This window comes from Pinus tabuliformis, chromosome J (assembly GCF_031772625.1).
Source record: "Pinus tabuliformis cultivar Carrire ecotype Pingquan chromosome J, CPIR1, whole genome shotgun sequence".
Taxonomy (NCBI): Eukaryota; Viridiplantae; Streptophyta; class Pinopsida; order Pinales; family Pinaceae; genus Pinus; species Pinus tabuliformis.
Window position 1 is genome coordinate 818,145,368 of NC_142295.1, and position 24,138 is coordinate 818,169,505.

General features: G+C 33.9%; 1 pseudogene; it reads right to left on the reverse strand.

The window, feature by feature from the left end:
- The window catches only part of LOC149229207 (xanthotoxin 5-hydroxylase CYP82C4-like), a 147,313-nt pseudogene extending 126,193 nt beyond the window's left edge, over window positions 1-21,120 (reverse strand).
- Window positions 21,121-24,138: the final 3,018 nt, after the last annotated feature.

A 24,138-nucleotide genomic window follows, 5' to 3' on the forward strand; every position in this document is an offset into this window, starting at 1 on the left:
GTGAATCAGCTGTTCAAATCATAAACAAATCCAGTGAATGGATTGAAGTAGCAGATGTCTACTTTGCATTTGATAATGGCAAATGTAGTTCGATTGCTACTTCTGTGTTTATGAAACAAACAATAAGAGAAATAGAAACAAACTAACTAGACAAGATCCCCAGTGGAGTCGCCATTTTGTTAACGGAAAAGTGTCTATTCAGAACGACCCTATCCCACTAAGGTGCGACAGTACCTTAGAAACAAACAGAGAAAACTACTTTTGTATTCTTCTTTATGAACTATAAACGAAGAGGAATAGGATGAACCAACCTGTGTCTTGCGCTAGTCCTTAGATCCAATCTCTCTTCTCCTTGACAGCTTCCAGCTACCTGCTCCCTTACTTGCCCAGCTTCACCAAGTTCCTGTAAGATCACAAAAGAAGAAAACTACACAAAGACATGGATTTATATTCATAAATAGCTTAGGATCAGATTTAAGCTAAACATGCAAATATAACAAACATCATTGATACACAAGCATGTAGGAGAAACTCAAATAGTTTTATTGATATAACAAGAAGGTCCAGGAGGAATTACAACCAATGATTCCTGATCCAGCATCAACCTCCCAGCATAGAAGTCCCCTCTTCACCTCCAACAAAGCATAAACCACCCAATACTCTAATATCTATCTCAAAACCAACAACAATTCTCTGCAATGTACAAAATTCCAGCCTCTGGATCTCTGGGATGAGGGATCCATATATAGATGTATGCAAAGAGGATGAGTTAGCTTATGATTTGACTAGTGGCTTCTCTTTGTCAGTTCTTGCTTCCGCTTGGAGACTGAGAGCCTCTTACTCATCCTTGGTCGAACTTAGTAAGGCAAGTGTCATTGGGGAAGATTCTGGAAGCTTCCATTGCCTGTCCACCTCGCGGAATGACACTACCATTTGTCATTTCTCGCTCAACGCACCTTGATAGTGCATTTAGGTGCGTTGTAATGCACCTAGCTAGTGTACTTGGGTGCTATGCAACGCAGCTAGCTAGTGGAGCAGCTGAAATGATCCTGATTTGACTGATTCTGAGTTGTTTCTGGTGGAGAACTTTTGGGAGAAGCTGTAATTTGTTGACCTTGTTCCTTTAGGGGCCGGAACAACACTTTTAGGGACTTAGGATCCCTTGGTTTATGGACATTTCATGCTTAGAGCTGTAAGGCACAAAAATGTCTATAACAATAACCAACCAGAAAGAAAAAAAAATGAACCCACAACATCATGGCTATCCAACAAATGCCAAGGCTAGGAAAATCCACTGTCAATCTAGGAAATACTACATGACAGTGGCAAATCATTACCAATAAACCCCATGCATATGTCATGCATGAAAAAGCTAGTGAGGAAAACATATATGTAACTCGGTAACCTGCAAGAAAAACTCATTGTAGATGTTGATCCCTATGCCCTCTTGCACTTTCCTGATCTTCCTTTCCCTTCTTGCTCCAAGAGTCCAAGTATGCCACACTCTGCAATAGTGCTACAAGAAAACTCTAAGTGTCCAAGAGTATGAGAAAGAGAGAGAATAAAGGAGAGCTCCACTAAAACCTATCAAACGATTTCCAACTCATCCCTAGAAGCCTTTTTATCAATGAGGTCTCTAATTTCTTCATTTTCCATTACTTTCCTTCAATTTTCTCCTCACATGGAACTTGTGACACTTCCCCTTCCTTTTTTCCTAATTTCTTTTATTTTCATAAATAAATGTGCCAAAATTCCATTTTCCTTTTCAAAGCCTTTTCCATTTCCTTAGCCATAATAAACTGAATGAACACCCACTAGGATTTTTCTACCCACCATTCAACTTGGAATATGTGTCCCATGACGATGGTCTTATATATTTTTACATGAATTTTTAACCAGGGCCATTAAAATTTCCTATTTCTATAGAAGAGAAGAGTATGACTGATGTAGTGATATTTTTTACCCCTTGGTATTGATGTCAAAGGGGGAGAGAGATTCAACTAAGCTTTAACGATCAGATTCAGGAAAGAAGATCAGGATCGGGTTGACATAAATGTCAAAGGGGAGCTTATTTGAATTTTAATGTTGTGATTGATTTCACTTGATGTATGCATGACATGTATTCCTTATACTAAGTCCTATGTATACATTTAGAAGGTTGTCATGATGTCTCAGGCTCACTCTTGAAGTTGAGCTCCAAATGGTGGCCAAATTATAGTTTGAATATTTTGATTCGTACCATACTCTTGGGTGGGAAGTTCGAGTACATACACAACTTTCCTTCATTAAATGTATACATCGTGTAGCTGAAAATTTCTACTTATGCACACTCTCTAACTATTTCAATTGATTTTTCCTATGGTTTTTTCCTGTTGTTTTTAATAGAAAACATTCAGAAGGTTTGTCTCTCTTCTAGAAGTTTATTAAAGTGGAAATGTCTCTCTCATTCAATGAAGATAATGGCATATCAAGTAATGGAGGAGAAATGTTCAAAATACTAGACTAGTTCTAGAGTGTATGAACAAAGTTGTTGAGCTCTGTAGACTTTTGCAATTATTGTTTTAATCTTATTGGAAAATTTATTTATGTGAGGAAATTTTCTTGACGAGAGGTTAACTGGATCTATTTTGAGAGTGTTTCATTGAGGGGGAATTGAGATATAAGTAATATGGTAGTATAAGTTCACTAAATATCATAAATAAGTCAAAGATTATTATATACGTACTAATCAATGTTGTATGCACATATAATTTGTTAGAGTTGAGGTGAAGCTGTAGAGGTTTTTATGATCTAGAGAGGGATTGCAATGGAGATTTTTTGGTGTTTAACTATAGATATTTTTCTACAGGGAGAGTTTCTTTGATCATTGGGGTCCATTCTAAAATATTTTGAAAAAAGGTTTTGGAGAGTTTTAGGAGGTTGTGGCCTCTCACAAGTGGTGGCTTGGCGAGAGATAGGCAGGGGATCCTTGTTGGCGGTTTCTAGCTAAATGTTTGTAGGGTAATAGATCCTTGTAGGTGGTGGCTAACTAAATTGTTATAGGGGTTGTGGTTGCTTGTTGGTAGTGGGTAGCTAGACATTGTATGAGAATATTATTGACTAATAGAATATTTCAAGTAGCACAACAATGATAGGTGGTTTTTCTCCCCTTGAGGGTTTCCACCATAAATACATGTGTCCCTTTGTACATGCTTGTATTGATGTTTGGAGGCCCATCGCTTGTAATAATGATAAATCCCTCTATATCATTTGGTATTTGGTTCACTGGATAGTGTACGGCCTCTTAAATTTATCAAGGAGGCAATGGTATCGACGATTTTTAATGAACAACAATGTGAGGAATCATTTACAAATGTCCTTACATGGTTAGGAGGAGCACGAACAACATGAAAGGAAGTGTAGTGTTTGCTCGAGACATGCTTGGTAGTTGAGATCATTATTTTACATGCTCATCCTAGAGAAGCGATTGGATTTCATCAGATGATTAATTAGTATCAGTTTTACGGAAATATATAGTTCAACCCCTTAGGGGGAGTATGTTATAGTTGGGAGTGTACCTTGTGGGCTTATGGAGTTGGGATACAACCATATATCTTATTGTTTAAGCCTTGTATCTCATGCATTATCCCTGTAATTATTGTCAAATCATTTTGCCATGTATGTGTTGAGTGTCTTCCATGTGGCAAGGAGGAAATGGCAATTGTAAAAGTCATTGTACAAGCCACGGAGGTGTCTACTACATCAATTCCTATTTTTGTAGAAGATAACAGTATGAATGATGTAATGGTTGTGTTGGTAAAGTACAATGTGGAGTTGTTGATATGAGATATAGAGAATGTGTATATGGTTGATGTTATGTTTTTGGCGAGAAAGGTAGAGTTGATCAAATTTTGTTGTTTCTGCTAAAGCACAAGTGTATTCCTGCTTTAGTGTGTTGTTGATCATACCTAGCTTGTGTCTAAGGGAATTTGATTGCATATCTCTTTCATCTATGTTAGTGGATGAATGTTGGCATCATTAACATTTCTTTCATATTTTAGCCATATATCCCATTGTTTATTTTATGGTCATGATGTTTAGTGGAGTCCTTGATTTGATTAATGTCGCTTCTTTCATGAGTCAAGGAGGTATAGGGAGTAGTGTATGTTAGTGGAAATCAATATGGATGAGATATTTGCATGAAAATGTTGGTGTGATTAGGAGAATAACTTTTGATTTGTGCAAAAGGACAATGTCCATAGTGTAGAGAGGACAGTTCCAACCCATTGCATGTACACAAGAAGAATCTTCACCTTGGAGAAGGCATGGTGTTTGTTAGAAAATTATATATATTACAGAGCAACGGAACACATAAAATATTGCAGAAATATAAACAGAGAAAACACATAAAACAAGAGAGACACAGATATACGTGGTTCACCTAGTTTGAGCTACGTCCACGGAGAAACATACAATCCTTCTTTTTATATTATCCAACAAATTGAAGAGATACAACCTACAACAGATCCGTTGTAATTCCCTCTTCACTCTCAACCTCCTCTCTCTTCCTCACTCAGAATACAAATACACATAGACGCAATACAATTCCCTCATATATAGCTAGGGGTTTCCTTCTAGGGAAAAAAACCCTAAATTAAACATAACTTCGACCATCAGATCTCCACCTAATGAATGACCCAGATTGACTATGAAATTAAAACATTTTACAAGGCAATTTTACATCTATTCTTAGCTTCAGTGGTGCTGCCCCCGACCCCCCTACTCGAGGGGGGGGGCTCCCGAAGGTCGCAGCCACACCCCCTTGGACCGTCAATATGTTTTACTCCTTTCTAGTTATGTCAAAGGGGGAGAGGGATTTAGCTAAGCTTTTGTGATCAAATTCATGAAGGAATATCAGGATCAGGTTAACATCAATGTGATAGGGGGAGCTTGTTGGCATGTTAATGTTATGATCGATGTCACCTGATGTATGCATGATTTTCATGCCCTCTACGGAGTCCTATGTATGTGTTTAGAAGGTCCACAGGGTGTCAAATTATTTGTGCAAGTTTGTTATGATATCTTAGGTTCACTCCTAAAGTTGTGCTCCAAATGGTAGCCAAATTGGATTAAGGAATATGAATATTTTGATGGATACACTATTCTTGTTTGGGAAACTCAAGTACATACAAAACTTTCCTTCATTAAATATGTATATCTTGTATGTTAAATTTTTTATTTATGCATGCTCTCCAGATATTTCCATTTATTTTCCTATGGTTTTTCCAAATTGTTTTTTATCAAAAAGCTGAATAATGTTTCTCTCTCCTAGAGAAGTTGATTAAAGTGGAAATATATCTCTCATACAATGAAGATAGTTGCAAATTGAGTCATGGAGGACAAATTTTCAAAATACTAGACTATTTCTAGAGTGTATGAATGAAGTTGTTGATCTATATACTCTTTTGCAATTATTGTTTTAATCTTATTAGAAATTTACTTATGTGAGGAAATTCTCTTGAGGACAGCATGGTTGGATGCATCATGAGAGTGTGTCGTTGAGGGGGAATTGAGGGAGAAGCAATGTGGCTACAGTAGTTCACTAAATATCATAAATAATTCAAAGATTGTTATGAAAGTCCCAATCAGTGTTGTATGCAAATAGCAGTGATAATATTTGAGGTGAAGTTGTTGAGGATTGCATGACCGAGAGAGGCTTTTAAATGGAGATTTGTTGTTGTTGATTCATCAATATTATATTGCAGAAAGAGTTCCCTTTATGATTGGGGTCCAGTCCAAAATATTTTTAAAAGAGGCCCTAGAGATTTTGAGAAGGTTCTTGCCTTCAACAAGTAGTGGATCCAAAGACAAGGGTAGTGGCCCACCTACTGGTGGTGGCCAGCTACATTTTTATAGGGGTAGTGGCTCCTTGCAGTGGTGGCTAGGTAGATTATTATATGGAGTAGTGGCTCATTGCTAGGAGTGGCCAACTAAACATTGTATGAGAATGTTATTAATTAATAGAAGATTCAAAGTAGCACAACAACGATGGATGGTTTTTCTCCCCTCAAGGTTTTTCACAAGAAATACTTGTGCCCCTTTGTGCATGATAGTATTTATTTTTATCGTGGTTTTTATGTGTTGTGTTTATGTTTCTTTTATATTAAGATATAATGATGTTGATGATGTGTGTTTCTCTTCAGTAAACCGACAAAGAGAAATTAAAACTATACAAGGATCATGAATTCTAATTCATTGCCTCCTCTCAATAGTGATCTACATTTGTAATAGCATATATATATATATATATATTCATTCCATGTTTGCTAGATTATATTTAAATCTATTATTAATATTGATATTATCAATAGTAATATTAATGTTCAATTATAATAAATTTATTGATAATACTAATAACTTAATAATATTTCTCAATGAGGGTGCCAGGAGTTGATGCTTTCCATGCCTTCATAACATTCCAACTCTAACAAAAGGGTTTTGTGGATTCCACTCTAGTTAGCACATTGCATGTGTTGATGTCACTTCTTCGATCATGGCACGAAGCTAACACATGGTTAATCATCATTTTGAATATTGTGTATGACAATTTTATCAGATTGGCAGAGATGGGGGAAATATTTGATAATATATACTACATGTTGACCATTCTATCTAGGACATCAAACAACATCTCCTTCTCCCTGGATGACGATAATGGCTAGCCAATGTAGATGCCTAGATATTCTACCTAATAGCTATTATGACTCACTAGTTTTTTTTCTTGCAACGCTAGTAGTTTTTTTTTTGTTCTCATATCGATGCATGTCAAATTTAAGCACATCCAACCTATTTTTATAAGTTTCTATGTACAAGATGCTCTCATGATATGTGGTCATAATAACAACATCAAGACACTAAACCTATGTTACTCGTCTTGTTTTCCTTTATGAAGACCAGTAGAAAAAAAAAATGGTTTATGTGATCCTCATTTGACATAATGCAAAGTTCCAAACTTTGAAAAAAAAAACTTAAAGATACTATTTAAACTTCCTGATATAATAAAAAATGATGACATAGTTAAACATAGTTAATCTTTGTAGCCAACCTTTCTAATCAATGTTAAATAGTCAACCATGGTCAACCTTAATCAACTATATGTTTACAATAACCAACCATATTCAACCTTGTTGACCCATACTCATCCTTACTAAACCTTAATAGACAATATTAATCCATATTAAACCATAATCAATCTTATTGAACCATAATCAAAGTTATAAAATATATAATAATATTAGTATAGTTTAAAACACATTTACAAAAATTAAGAAAGTTAAATAATAGTTTTTTAATTAAAAGTTAGAATTATTTAATAACATTATGTTGACGGGTCGAAATGTATTTCCAACAAAAAAGGGGTCTCCTTGGTGTGAAATCCCAATTAGACCTCACACAGTTTGGGATAGGAGCCCCATCCGGTATGTGGGCCTAGCTGCCACCATGAATGTTTTCTACTCTCGGTTATCAAATGAGAAAGTTCCAGAGTGGGGCTAGAATAAAATTCTCAGGCGATGAAACAAAATCAGCCCAAGATTGAAAAATTGCAGACAGGGGTGCGAACAAGTCTTAGCAAAAATAAGAAGAAATATAGAACGAGAAGGATTAGTGAGCTAAAACCCCATTAGACATTATAAACAAGAACATGCCAGAATTCAATTGCAAAACAGTTCACAATAAGTCACCAACATGGCAAGGGACAAGTAAACATAGATTCAGAAGTGAAACATACATGCAACCACTATGTATCTGTACATAACATCTTGTGTATATGAAAGCATAAATAAAAATATGGTGGGGCACCAGACAACTAATACAACCACCATGAATAAGCATGGGAATCAATACCAAAGATAAGAGAAAACATCTTATTAATATTTTTGCAACTTCAAATACATATCATGCAATTGGTCAATACCCAATAGTGGAACATGGGTTGTTCATATCGTTGCCCAGTGCCAAAACCCTAGCCCCACTGCAAATCCCTCTTACTAGCTACCAAGAGCTGATTGCCTCTAACTCTCAAGCATAAATCAACTATCTATCTTTTCCTCAACTCAAGTGATAAAGTCCATCTTCATGAGTCATGAGGACACATTTGTAGAGGTCAGGTGACTATTCAACTACTGTGTTTGTTGACGTTCCCCCATGCCCTTTCGGCTACCCTCCTGACTCTTTAACTTCTCCACTTCTTTCTCAAGCCAAGAATGATTGTTACATGACCACATTAGTCGCAACATAGTGGCTGATATGATGGTGGGTGAAATTTACATTATGACGAAAGAGAGAGGGGAGGGATGTAGAGGGTTATTGGAAACCCTAGAATTGTTGTTTCACATATCTCGCAACGATGTGGATGCTTGGTCTTGAAACTGACTTCTTTTCTCGCAACTATGCTTCACTCGCATTCATTAATCTTCTAGTGATGCGCCTTCGAGTTTACTAAAAGGTCCTCGCCTAAGGAAACCCTAGTTATGAAAGCTCCACGAGAAACCCTATTCACTTTGTGTAGACCAAACTTATGTGCCCTTGCTTCCACCCACAAGCGAATAACATTAGTGAGCCATAATTTTAATCAAAGAGTAATGATGGAAATACAACCATCTATTTGAAAGAATAACGTTTATAAATAATTAATCTAGACCCTTTGTGGTCAAATTTTGTGCCCTCGTATTGTCAATGCATGTGGCCTTGGAGGGCCCTAGTGATGAATGTGGTTTCAAACATATTCCATTCAAGAGGATGCACCAATATAGCTCCTTTTAAAAGATCCATAGAGGGGTAGCGTTCTCTTTTGTGTTGTAATTCCTTTAATGGAATCTTTCAGTTGGTGGGTTTCCCTCATGTCCTCGTTATTGATTGTAATATGATGTAATAACTTTTATGCTACAATTATCAAATATATGTGCTTCCCTGTCCTCCCAAACAAACAGTCCAACAAGTCTCTTTTCTTCTTTCAAATGACAATTTGAAGTCATTTGATTTGAGAAAACAAATGGTACTCAAGTTAAGTATACTCTAATAATCACCAAAATTGAAACCTTGAACTCCGGGAAATATGCAAATGATCAAAATTATTTTGTGGATTTTTTCATCTTTTCTCAAAATTGTAATCTCATGGTTGAAAACACTGCAACATATTCTCCACTCATAGAAAACACAATAACCTTCACCTATCTCTGGTATAGTGTTCTACATAAGTTGATGGGCAGTAGTAGATTGTTTCATCTCTAATATTGTAATGCAAGCATCTCCTTTTTCATGTCATGAGCATCACCCATATTCGAATTTACATTAATTTCTCGCTCAACTGACCAATTTGATCGATCTAGCAATGTAGTGGAACCATGCAGGAAAATAACCTTTTCAAGGAACCACTCCACCAAAGTAGCTACTAGTGATGTAGTTTGTGATTTACGAAAGGTCTCATAGTCGCATTTCTGCACAGTCGCATTACCTGGTGGCTCTCCTGAGGCATAAGAATGCGATCTCACGAATTTGCTAAAAGTACAACCTCCTGGAGGTCGCTCAATCATAGTGCCTCTGGTCGCACTTCATATTGAGACTCTTAATTTGTCGATTAGTGACCTTTGAGCTTTGACAAAATATTTTTGTGGTCGCTAACGTTGTGTTGAAATCCTGAATTCATCCATTGTATCCTTATACTGCATGTTAGGTTTTTCCCTTTTCTTACTTCTGCTAATGTCTTTCTACCTGCAAATATTTCACTCAAACTGACATGGATTGTATATATATTGGTTAGGAGAAAGAAATGAGTGAAATAATGCGGGATTTAGCAGCCTTTTTCAATTGATCAGGGCTTCGATTTTGTAGTTTAGAAACTGCTAGAGAGGTTGCATGGTTGAACTATAATGACAAATCACACCCTTTGGCTGCTCTTGGATTGCGATGTCTTGAATTTGGTTGGGGTGCAACTTCCCAGGGGTCACAGAGTCACAATGCATAAGGGGTCACAATCCCTAGCTACTATTAGAATGTGATTCTGTGACTTACGAGCTTGATCAAGAAAAATGTGACTTATGGGCTTTAACAAATAACACCGAGTCTAGCTCATTAGTCAGACTCTGCACAAAAAAATGGTGGTATTCTCCTTTAAGAGGTCACATTCCCTTATCCCGTAAAATACCAAAAATCACTACTCCTTATACCTTTTGTGCATATTTGTATATGGGTTGTTCATGAGATCCAAATACCTGAAGGATCAAGTTAACTATGACTTCAATGTATGAACAAGACACATCGTCCTACCATGAGATCCAAATTCCTAGAGGGTTATGTTAACTACGATTTCATTGAGTAAACAAGGCGTGCAATGTCAAAATTTTCAATAGGTTGTTGAATCATAACAGATTTAAAATGAGGTTAAAAGGTTCTCAACGTCTTTTACTTTAACATCAATGATTTTTTTAGGATCCTCTCCCATAGTTTTCATTAACAAACCATATAGCCACCGCACATATGGACTGCATGACCTTTTAGCTATGCTCAAGGATCTCCTCTAACTTGGCATCTAAACACCTTGGTTGGGCTCAAAACATTCCCTTTGACGTATGCCTCTAATGGAAACCTTAAACAACATACGCTCTCCATCCCCATGGTCATCTATTCCCCCTATGGATCATTTCTCGTGTGTGTTGTCTTTCATGGTAGCTAACCACATGGATATAGTCCCTTCTTAGCAAACAAACCTCCCATAATACTTTCGAGTGTGTGTTACGGTGATTTGAATTGGGCATTAACCATTTATCCATATAAACATCCACCCTTTCATCTATTAAATAGTCACCACATCTTAAGCAGTGTATCTTGTGTCTAGTTCACTCTTCCATTTGGCTTCTTAGAAGAGTACGTGAGGTTCATCTTAAGAGAATCTTAGCAATGTCAGGTCAAGGAATTGGTTAATGTAACTATTGCATAGTTCAATGTATACCCCTGACATCTTTGATCAATTTCCTGAAAAGGAGGCAGGATGAAAACAAGTTAGCCCTCCATAGTGATATTTCTATGTGAGAACATAGAAACGAATGAATAAATAAACTAATTCACTTCGGGTGCATAGTTAATGAATTATCCAAATCAAAGTGCTATGAATTATATGCGTCAGTCAAGTGCGCTCAAGTTTAGAGGCCGACTCCAAACCATCATGGATCTATTAATTGTGTTTGTCTATAAAATTTTTTTCTTCCCAAGGTGATGATGCACTTATAGAGCGTGTTCCTTGAACTTCTTATGAGCATGCATTTGGAGGGTGGAGATTAATGCCAAGCAAGTCTTCAAAAATGCATGTAAAGGTGACGAACTTACAAACTCTAACGCAAAGGTTGGGATGGGGAACCAAATATGAAAGTAGGTCTAATATGACATTCCATGATTCTTATCATAATGTTAAACAAAGAATGTAGCTCTGGAAGAATATGAATTAGGTTAAAACATGCACGAAAATATTCATTTTCCGATTTAGGGTTTCTCTCCAAACCCTAGTATGGCCAATCATAACGAAATCCAGGTTGGGGTCTTGTCTACCCACACACAGTGTCACCATTGATTGAAAGGCATAGGGAAAAACTATGAAGTCTTTGGCAAAACATCGCACCTCCAAAACTGTAATGGAAGGGTTGGGTCGATGCGTTAGATGAGGCATGGCAAACGAATGCAATATATACTGCACGATTACATGAGTGAGTGCATCAACAAGGTATGATAAGAATAATCTGGGGGAGGAATAGGCAAAGAATGACTAAAGCACCCCTTCGTGGCTTGAGGCAAGGCAAGCAACAAGGGATCGAAAATTTTAAACATGCCCAAAATTTTGGGCAGTGTTGTAGCGACTACAACACATTCATATTATTATAAAAAGGTTTGAAAAGATGTATAATAACACTAACATTAAGTTTTATTAATAAATTTGAATAAGATTTTATTTACTACATTTAAATACTAATATTAATAAAATCTTAAAAGGTTTAATAATAAAGTTTATTAATATTCATAAAGTTGAATAATATTTTATTAATAAAATTTTATATTTAACAAAATTTGATAATAAGATTTAAAATTTATTTTAAATAGTATTAATAAAAAGTTAATAATATTCATATTTATAAAGTTTCATCATAAAATTTAAAGTTTATTTTAAATAGTATTAATAAAAAGTTAATAATAATAATAATATTATTATTAATATTCATATTTATAAGGTTTATTAATTATATAAATATGAAAGTGTTTGAATCAATTTTAATATTTATATTTAATAAATATTAAAGTTTATTTAATATTAATGTTTTCCCTATATTTAATATTTAAAACAATTTTTTAACATTGTAACACATTTATTTATAGTGAAACTAGTTCAATGATAATAAAATATGGTCATTATGATAATCCATGATTAATATGGTCAACCATATTCATCTATAGTTAAGCATTAACAACCATGGTCAACAATGTTCACCCATAATCAACCATAATCGACCATAGATAGCAAGGTTTGTAAATTTACATTGTAATCTCACAAATAAATATCGACATCGCAATGTATGAAATAAAAAACAAGATCAACATATAATCAACAAACCTTGGCATCACCTGTCATGAACAAGAATTCACATCAATTCACGTCGCAATGTGTTGAACAAAACTCAAAATTACAATATGACAAATAAAAAAATAAACACTACAATATGACAAACAAAAATATACATCGAAATTTGACAAAAAAATGCAACATCATGTTATGACAAATTGAAATCAACAATGCAATGTGGTGACTAAAAAAATGATGTTGCTCTTTGAAAAGAAAATAATGATGTTACAACATGACAACATAGTCAGGATCACACTTAGTTATTAACTTTTATAGTCAATGTTGAAATAGTCAACCATAGCCAACTTAGTCAACTATAAGTGTATCCTACTCAACAATAATCAACCTTGTTGATGCATAATCATCCAGAATCAACCTTGGCTGACCATATTTAACTACAGTCAACCATGGTTGACCAAAGTCAATCTTATTAAACCATAATAAAAATTTAAAATTATTTAATAATATTGATATTGTTGTTCACAAGATTTAAAATGGTTGAATGATAAGGTTTATTAATACGTTAATATTAAGGTTTATTAATAAGTTTTAATAAGGTTTTATAAAGAACGCATCATATTTAGTAAAGTTCCATAATAAGATTTATATAAAAATATTTTTTGGAAGAAATCACATTGAATATTTTGGTCAACGCATTTCGAGACAACCAGTGTGGTTCATCCTCAGGACAAGATGAAGAAACAGATCCATGTAGAAGGTTAAATAGTAAGACAAGCCATCCTAATGGCTAGAAGAAAACAACTATGTTTTACTAGGGTAGGAAAAGGGAAATAATTTAAATTGTTTAAATAATAATAATATATATTTTTTACTTATTTATTTATTTATTTAACTAAACGATGATATTTGACTAGGGAAATATTTTATATTGTTTATATATATATATATATATATATATATATAGTTATCTATTTATATATTTCTTCATTTTTTTTCATTGGACCCAACTTGGAAACAATATTATAACACATTTTTAATGTGGGAAAAAAAAATACTAATAAATAAATTAAATAAATAAGGGTAATCCTCTCTACCTAATATTAAGGGGTAAATATGTTGAAAAATACATAAAAAAGGAGGAATGATAAAAGAACAATTAAATAAAACAAACAAGAATGGGACAGAAAGTGCAAACAATGACGGAGAAAAAATAAGAGGAAAGGGAGGGAATCCAACAACTATTAATTTTCCGGCTGTCATCCTTATTAATATTATTGGAAGATCTTTCAATTTCAATGGCTTCCCTAAACTTATGGTGATGAAAATGAGGAATCTTAGCGATAACTCTAGCCTCATCAATGCATATATAATGCTTGGTCTTCTCTGCATGTTCTGCTATTTATATTTAATCATATTTAAAATTTATGTAACATTAAATTTTAGAAGGGATTAAAAAATAAATTATTATTATTATTATTATTATTATTATTATTAAAGATTATTGAGTAAGGTTTCCTTAACACGTAATTGGTATCACAATTGGATGAAAAAAATTAACATAGCATGCATTGAGAAAAACATTGACAATATCGCTGCGTGATGAAAAAATCCCAATGTCACAATATGACAGATAAAAAATCAACATTTCAATATGAAAAACAAAAATCTATGTCACAATGTGAGAAACAAAAATTCAACATGAGAATATGGAAAACTGAAATGAATATCATAATGTCATAAATAAAGAAATGATACATTTTGAAAAACAAATAACAATGTTACAATGTGATGACATAGTCATACATAATAAACCTTTGTAATCAATGATTATACTCGATGTTTAAATAGTCAACCATGGTGAAGCTTACTCAACCTTATGTTTACCATAGTCAACAACAATCAACCTTATTGACCTATAATCATCCTTAGTCAACCTTACGAGACCATATTCAACAATAGTCAACCCTTATCAACCTTAGTCAGTCATAGTCAACTCTACTCAACCACAAACAAGATTTAAAATTGTGCAATAATATTAATATTAATATTAATAAAGTTTAATAATATAATATATATTAACATTTATTAAAGAAGGTTTAATAAGATATATATTTAATAAGTTTTCATAAGATTATTTAATTTTTAAAACGATTAATAAATTATGAATATGAATATGAATTATTATTATTATTATTATTATTAATAATAATAATAATAATAATAATAATAATAATAATAAGGCTTAATGTTTATATTTACTATGGTTTATGGTTTATCTAATATTTAAGTTTTTTTCAATATTGAATTTTTATATAATCTTTATATTTTTGATGAAAAATGTGATCATATTCAACTCTTAGTTATTAGTACTAGTATTTAGTAATCATACTAATATTAAGGTTTATGAATGAGGTTTAATATCTATATTTGCTATGTTTTATGGTTTATTTAATATTTAAGTTTTTTTTAGTATTTAATTTTTATATAATTTTTATAATTTCTTTGAACAATGCAATTATATTTAATTATGGTTAAACCAACTCAATTGTAGTCATTTATGGTCATCATGGTGATCCATGGTTAACATGGTCATCCATATTCATCTATAGCTAAACATTGACAACCATGGTCAATAATATTCAAATCAACCATAGTTCAGAAATAAATATCAATGTCACAATGTATCAAAAGTATATCAATGCCACAATTTAGTGAACTAAATTGGCATAATAATTCAATGAATAAAAATTGACATCACTTCTGATGAGAAGATAATTTGCATCATAGTGTGCCAAAGAATAATGTGACGAACAAAAAATCAACATTGTAATGTGATAAAGAAAAATCAAAGTATGGTTGATCATGGTTGACTAAGGTTTACCATAATTAGCCATAGTCATCCATGTCAATCTTGGTCAACCATAATCAGTGATGGGAAATCATTGTCAATCATGGTCAACTGTAGTAGATCGTAAGAAATCATACCTTAGTAGATCATAAGCAATCATGGTCGTTTTTAATCAACCATAGTCACCATACATTCAACCACGTTCAACTATTATCAACCTCAATTGACCATGAGCAAGCATGGCTATCTTTAGTCAACCATAGTGACCATAGTCAACCATTATCAACCATAGTTAGCTATGGTTACCATGGCTTATTATGGTTAACTATCGTTGACCATCGTCAACTATGGTAGCCCATAGATAACTATAGTTAGCATGGTCAAATATAGTTGACGCTACTCACCATGCAACCATGGTCAACTATTATCTTTAATTTAGCCATGGTCAAGCATAGCCAATGATGATCAACCATGACCAAACATGGTCATCTTTGTTGACAATAGTCAACCTTGGAAAACCATGGTGAACCCATGCTCAACAGGGAAAACCATGGTGAATCCATGTTCGACATGGAAAATCGTGGTCAACCATTGTTAGAATGCTCAAACATGCTCAACCAAGGTGAGTGTGATCAAATATGGTCAACCATGACCATCCACAATTAAAATGGACAACCATATGTATAATAGAACACTATGGACACTCTTTGTCAAATTGATCAAACCATGTTCACCGATCGTCAACATTGTCAACCATCGTTAACATACCCAACCATAGACAACCATGATTAAACTGGAACGCCCATTGTCACCCATAGTTGATCTCAATTTATCATAGTCAACTATAGTTAGTTTTGGACAAGCAGCTTTGCCTATTGTCAACTCTAATTTGAGCATAATAAATTTTCCTTAATCATAACTTTATCATATTTAGCCATAGTGAACTATAGTCAACCATGGTGTACTAATCCTCCCCATGCATGCGAGCCATCTATTAGCACAACCACATTAGTAAATATGGTTGATATACATTGATTTGTGGCATTTTCCACCTCTTGTACACTAAGAGACATATGAAAAATGCATCAATCGACATATGTCAACCACATTTAATAATGTAATTGTTCTGATTAGGCCTATATGCATGTCTATATTAGAATATTGCTTCTAGAATTTTAATTTAATTGTAAAAGATTATTAGGTGGATGGTCAAGATTCAGCCTTTACTAAATATTCTAAAATATTCTTAGTAGAATACAAAAATCAAACTTTGATATTTACTTCAAATTAGTACTTATGCCCTTTTTACCTTTACAATTAAATTGATGAATTAAATAAAATGTCATATAAACAAGTGTCATACTAAATAAACTACTACTTTTTTGAGCATATGATATTGATAATCCATAACATTACTTATAATATTGAAATAAAATTTATTCAAAAATATAATAAAATATTTGTAAACCTTATTATATATTTTTTTACATATATATTTCACTTATATATTATTATTATTTAAAATTAATTTATAATTTATTAATTATTATGATTCTTATTTATTAATTTTATAATTGAGTTTTTAATTATTAATTTTATTAAGGTGTGAAAAAACTTTATGGAAAATGATTTTATTTTGGTCTAATAAAAAACATACAAGTGGTTCTCACTTTGAGAGGTACGTTCGTTGACACAAAACTCAACACTCCAAAACATCACCAATCATCGAGGAAAATACATACATGGTGGTCCAAGATAAGGGTCCCATCCCCACGGTATGTGAGAAGATAAGCTAACCCACAGTGTCTACTACCAATAAGGATTGGGAATGGTTGATAGAGAAGTTCCAAAAGAAATTGTACTACTCGAAACATAAGTGGCTGAAAATGTGAGGAAGAATGGTAATGTTAAAATTGGTGTTTTAGAATACATTTATATATTGGATGCATCAATTTTTATTGTTTTATGAAATTATTAAAAGGATACAATCTATTATGCACTTATTTTCAAGGTAATATTTATTTGGTGTGGTGATCAGAAATTGCTAGAGCAATTGAGGAAGGAGGATGGGGATCTATATTTTTTTACTTTCAATATGGTTTTAGTCATAAAAAAATATGTTGGGATTTATATCTTTTTATTTTTAATATGGTTTTAGTCATAAAAAATATGTGGAGGGTTATATCTGAATCTGACCTATAGTTAAATATCATTAAGGATAAATACATGTTTGGACAATCTTTCACCACATGGGTAAACAATGGGGCCAGAAAAAAATCAAAGGCATCATACATTTATATTTATAGAAGTATGCTACAAGTCTTACAATACCTTATGGGACATGTACGCTGGGAAGTCAATGATGGATCCAAGATCAAGATAGGCCTAGATGCTATAAATGGTATGATTGGAAATCACTCTTTATCTTCCCATATTCTTAATCACATCCATGGAAAAGAGATTTATTTTCTTAATCAAATTTTTCAATGAAGACCCTATTATATGGATTAGCAGGCATGGTATAAGGTAGGGGATTTAGAGCTGCTAGCCATATATGCAGGTGAATGGGAAAATTATATTACAAATCTTCGAAATGCAGGTATCACTCTTAGTGAACAAGAGGATCACATGTCATGGGGTGGCATTCTAAAAAAGGGTCATCTAATAGTAAAACACGGGGATCTTTATTTTCCTAAATATTTTTAGGTCATATGGAAGTGGGATCTTCCTAATAAAATCAAATGCTTTAGTTGGTTGTCTATTCATGACCATATACTGACATGGAAAAACCTTCAACGACGAGGATATTCTGGGCTTGGCATATGTCTCCTATGCATGAGGGGAACAAAAGACATAACACATTTGTTTCTCCACTGTCCATATGCGATGGCACTATGGGATGGGGTCTTGGAAAATTACAACATTGCACCTATGGGACATTTTCAGACACTATATGCTTGCCTACAGTCATCGATCAAAAAATACCTCAGATACAGAGCTCTACCTTTGTATATCTTATGGTCCATATAGCATAGCTGCAACCCAATTGCATTTGAACAGTAAGGACTAGTGATCCGGGAGGATGTCATAAAGAGAGTGGCTTTTTACAATGAAATAGGACCGATGAAGGAGAGAAACTATTACAAAAAATGCAAAATGAGAGACACGTGGAAAGTATACCCTGTGGGTTTTTTTGACGGAGCATGTTCTAGGAGAGAGTGTGGATGTGGTGCAACCATATTTATTGAACCAGGAAAATTCTTCCACTTCTGGTGGGAAGGAGGAAAGGGCACTAATAGTAAAGCTTAGGTCATTGCTCATTGTGACTAAATGTCTAGGTATAAAGCACATTCAAATATATGGCCATGCTAAGTGCACATGTAACTAAATGACTAGGTATAGAGCAGATTCAAATATATGGCGATGCTAAGGGCATCATAGAATGGGTGAAGGGATACAATAATTTCATACCACCCATTTTAACTAACTGGATGAAGCACATTAGAACTCTGGTAAATACCTTCCAACAAGTAAGTTTTGACCACATATACAAGGAACAAAACCACAGGGAACAAAATGAGACCGCAGATTTACTTTGAAAAAGGGAATAGCAAAGGACTGAGGTAAGTTCTATTCCTCTTCGAGTCATGATCATTGCCGGTAGCATTAGTTATTCCTAAAGGCATGACATATCATAACGCATGTATCATTATTCCCGTTAAAATAATAACAACAGCGAAAGGATGACATGCAGGCATATGTATTAATTATTTTTGGCATAGGTAATATTACATCCTAAATGTAGACAGTCTGACTGTAGGAAGCACTCTGCAGCAAACATTAGATCTCTCACTGAGAACTAGCTTTGCTGTCAAAAAGGATTGAAGAGACAGAAAAGAAAACCATGTAATATAAAAAATATAGCAATCTTTTCCTCTGATTTTTTTTATAAAACTTACAAGAACGTCTGCATCACATCAAGACTATTGTAATAAATACTTTGCGGAGCTTGTAACTCAATAGAGTTAGATGAGGGAGGCATGGCTTAATTGCGGCCTTCAATGTAGGCTCTTTGGATAGCATAAGGGCACACCCTACACTCGTATCTATTCCTTCAACTCCCGGTGGAATGCTCCAGTAGAAACTGTGCAACAGTTTCCCGATAGTGAACTTGAGCATGCGCATGGCTATAAACACGCCCGGGCAGGCTCTCCTCCCATACCCAAACGGCATATATTTGAAATCATGCCCGCTCACGTCTCGGCTACAAGAATTCATAAACCTTTCCGGCTCGAATTCCAAGGGCCGTTCCTATTCAGTTGGGTCTCTATGAATAGCCCACACGTTCACAAAAAGATGTGTGATACCATCCAACTGTGCACGCCTCCTTCGACACGTGAGGAAGAAGCAGAGGCGCTACGGGATAAAGACGAAGAGTCTCTTTGACGATCGCCTCCAAATATTTCAAGTTGGGGAGATCCGACTCCTGTAACACGCGCTCTCTTCCAACTACGATGTCCAACTCTTCCTGTGCTCTATTCAGCACCTCCGGGCGTTGCAGCAGCAATGAAATTGCCCATTCCGTTGTGTTGGCTGTTGTATCCACTGCTCCGAGTAACATGCCCTGCAAAATAAGAGACATCTTACTTACATTCTTCCCAAAAACATTCCCAATTTGACACAAGGAAAAAATTCATGAGAGGACTAGATAAAATTGCCTTAATGACGCAATTGCCATCATGGTACTCTTGACGGTGGTATCGTCGCTGCAGAAATCTAGGGCATTATCCGCTAAATGTAGAAGCACATCTACCAGACTCTCATCAGTCTCCTTCTTCATACAAAGACGGTACTTTCTATCACTCTCTGCAGAGTCTCATCCCTTCACCTGCTATATTTCTTCATTGCCCTCTCGCAGCCCTGGAGATCCAGCCATTTGAGGAAGGGAATAAAATGCCCCACATTAAATGCTCCCAGTAGTTGGAAATGGGTGTGGATCATTTCCTTCAACTCTTCCACGTCTTCTGCTTTGCCCATGAGCTTTTGTCATGTAACATTCATCTGACAATAATATCATACATAAGATCAAACATCATCGATATAACGTGCACAACAGCGCTGGATGCCTCGTCTTTAATTCCCATCTGGAAGAGGCCACGCACCAACTTGGACACCTCCTCCCTGCGAATGTGTTGAGACGACTCCACCTTGGAAGGCGATAAAAGCTGCGAGTGGAGATCCCACGGAGCTTTTTACACCGGCGGTCATATGGATCGAGACCGAACATCGTACAATCGTAGCCCAAATTCTCAGTTACCGAAAAACGTGGCCTGGAGGCGAAGTTCAAGTCGTGGGCAGTGAGGCATTCCCTGGCTAACTCCGATGACGTTACCACCAAGAGCCTGGAAAAGCCGAGCTGGAGGAGAATGATGCGGCCATACTGCTGAGCCAGATCGTACAACGACCGATGAAGTGGTCGATTCGCGTCCAAAAGATGGATGTGCCCAATGATTGGCCAGGCCAGAGGCGCTGGAGGCATGGACACATGCTTATGGGATAATAAGTGTTTCGCATAGTAAATTACTAGTAGTAGAATGATGCCGGCAATGATAAAATCGGCCATGGCTAGCCACAGACCTGCTTCAATTAAAATGGGTATTCTTGCCATTCTAATGGCAGTTTGAAGAGATAAGGAGGAGAACATGTAGAATCTCGGAGTTACAAATATAACAATAAAACCTTTGGCCTTTACAGTTAATCTACAGCACTACAAGGCGATATTTCGAGGGGCAAAACGAAGTTTAGCCATCCAAAATAAACACAAACACAAAGAGAGATCCCCTTCGTAATTCATTAGCCCTTCGGTGTTTTAGTTTCGTCATAACACGCCTCTTCAGAACAGAGCATCTGGAAATTTTATCGCGTTTTATTTTCATCATATCACGCCTCGCCTCTTCAGAATATTTTATTGTGTTCTACTTTCATTGTATCACCCTCTTCAGAAGAGAGCATCTAAATAGTCAACTAAAAGTCAGTCACGCACAATTCTACAAAAGATGAGTTATCTCAGGCAGGGTCAGCCGGACCTCCATTCTCTGATTTACCTTCCTTTATTAAATACACATCTCCGAGTTCTTGGAAGCATATTGTGGGATATTCGGAGATATTAACGACCTTAGGTGGAAGGAAAGCTAAGCCGTACATCCACTCATAGAGGTAACTGCAGCCTCCGTTCATCGATATGCTTTGAGGAGTTAAAACTATTGCATGCACAAATCTCCCAAAGTTGTAATTTAAATATGATGTTTCACCCTTATATTTTTAAGTTAATTTGGTAGAAATGATGGAATTATAAATCTACCAAAGTTGAGTTTATATCTGAAGTTTTACATATTTTAAGTTAATCTGGTAGAAATGAAGGAATTCTAAATTTGAGTTGTAAAATTTTTGTAATTTGAGTTTTATAAAGTATTTTGCAGCATTGAATGTTACAATATATTTTTAAATAATATTAAATTATGATTTTGTCTTAAAACAATTCATATTGCTATTAAAAAAATCAAAACTTAAAAAATTAAATCTTAATTAAATATTTAAATATTTTTATCTGTTTAATAAATTTTTAGATTTTAGAATAGGACTTTAATGTTTAATAAATATTTTTGGTAGTTTTCACAATAAAATATTGAAAATTATCTCAAAAAATATTTTTGTTTTTTTTTTTTCAATTTAATTGAAAAAATATTATATGTTATTAAACTCTTATTATTTATCTTTCATTTATTATGTTTTTCTTATTGGATATTTTGTTAAATGTATATATTTTAACTAACATATATATATAATATTGGTAATTTAAACTATATAATGAAGTAATTGTTTTGATAATTATAGATATTGTTCTAATAGCTATTATAAATTAATTTATATGAATGTTTACCATCCATCCATTTAATTTATAATTTATATAGATACATTAGCATTTTTACATTGAAAGACATTTTTCACCATTCAAGAGTTGACTTTGATACTTAATATATAGTTAACACATTATATTAGAAAAATCCTAATAATAATAAAGATATTATTTTACTTTGAAATAAGACATTAAATATTTGAATATCCTCTTCTGAATTAAAATATATAAAAAATAATTTAAAGTAAATGAAAACCTATTAAAAAGAAAATAATTTAAAGTAAATGAAAAATATCAGAAAGAAACCGAATGTGTGTGTGAGTTTGTTATTAAAAATATATATATATTTTAATATCTATTTAGGTTTATATAGGGATAAAATGGAAGTGAGTCAAGGTAATTTTTTTTAGTAATTTTTTACTTGATGACTATAATGTTGTTTCATAACATTTAGTAAAAAATTTGAATGTTAATTATAAATAAAATATTTCAATATTCATCTTAACTTACTTAATTATAGAGAGAGAATTTGTATGGTTAAAACATTTTAATGGTGCCTAACAAATTCATTATGCTTAAAATGTTTAACTATGTGTATAAAAAAGATATGAAATTTCAATGGCGTTTAATTTGGAATTAAGGCATATAAGAACCGATGTAAATCCATCTTAACTCTAAATTTATCAAGGTGATAAATGGATCAATCTCTTCAAGATGTAAAGCTTACAACATACATAACAATATAAAATTAAAATAAAAACACATTGGTATAAGAAATGTGAACTCTAAAACTTTCATCTAATGTAAATAAATAATAAAATTCACAATGAACCAAATGGATAAAAAGATTAATAGGAATGATTCATAATTAAAAGAAACATAAATATATTTACAAAAACACTTTAATCATTGCTATGAAGGACACTCCTTATGAAGGAGAGTTAGTTTGACTTTTTGGATTTAGTCTTCTCAACCATGGATCCATTCCTTTAGAGTAACTTGAAGTCTTGGGCACATAGTCATTCATGGATCCATTCCTTTATAGTCACTTGAAGTCTTGGGCACATAGTCATTCATAATATTTGTGTCATTGTAAATACTTTGTATATAATAGGTACATAGAAAAAATGAGAAGTCACAAGGAAGAGAATGAGTCCTTGAAAGCATATGAAAATGAATAAACACCCTCTTATATATATGTAAAGTTTTAGTTAATGAAATAATCATCCAACCATATAGTGTTAGCAAAGGTCACCTAGCTCAATTCCCACTAGAAAATGCCTCATAATCTTTCTTTTCCCATAAAGTCTCTCACTTGTATCAATTTCTCTACTTGCACGTAGGGACACTTGTTCTAGTCCCATGCTCTACTCTATCTTACATGGTAACAATTGGATCTAGCATTGGATTCCTCCCTTTACTCATTAACTTAACCACATTTTCCTTTACTTTGCTCTCACAACATGAAAATGTTCTTTTTACACTAGGATATACCTCATTGGCCTAGGAATTGGATATGGATATTCAAAACCCTCGCACCCATCTATGTTATTTACCTTGTCCCATTTTCCCCTCTATGCGACCTATTTTTCTTCTTCACAATTGAGAAACCCTAATTTTCACCTATATTTTCCTCTCAAATTTCTCATTACCATGAACGTGGTTCTTATTTCCATGATTGAAGATACTATGACAGATTAGCCATGGGTTTGAATGTGTGTCAATCTAGTTTATGATAAGAAACAACATAATTCAAGAACGTCCTCGCTA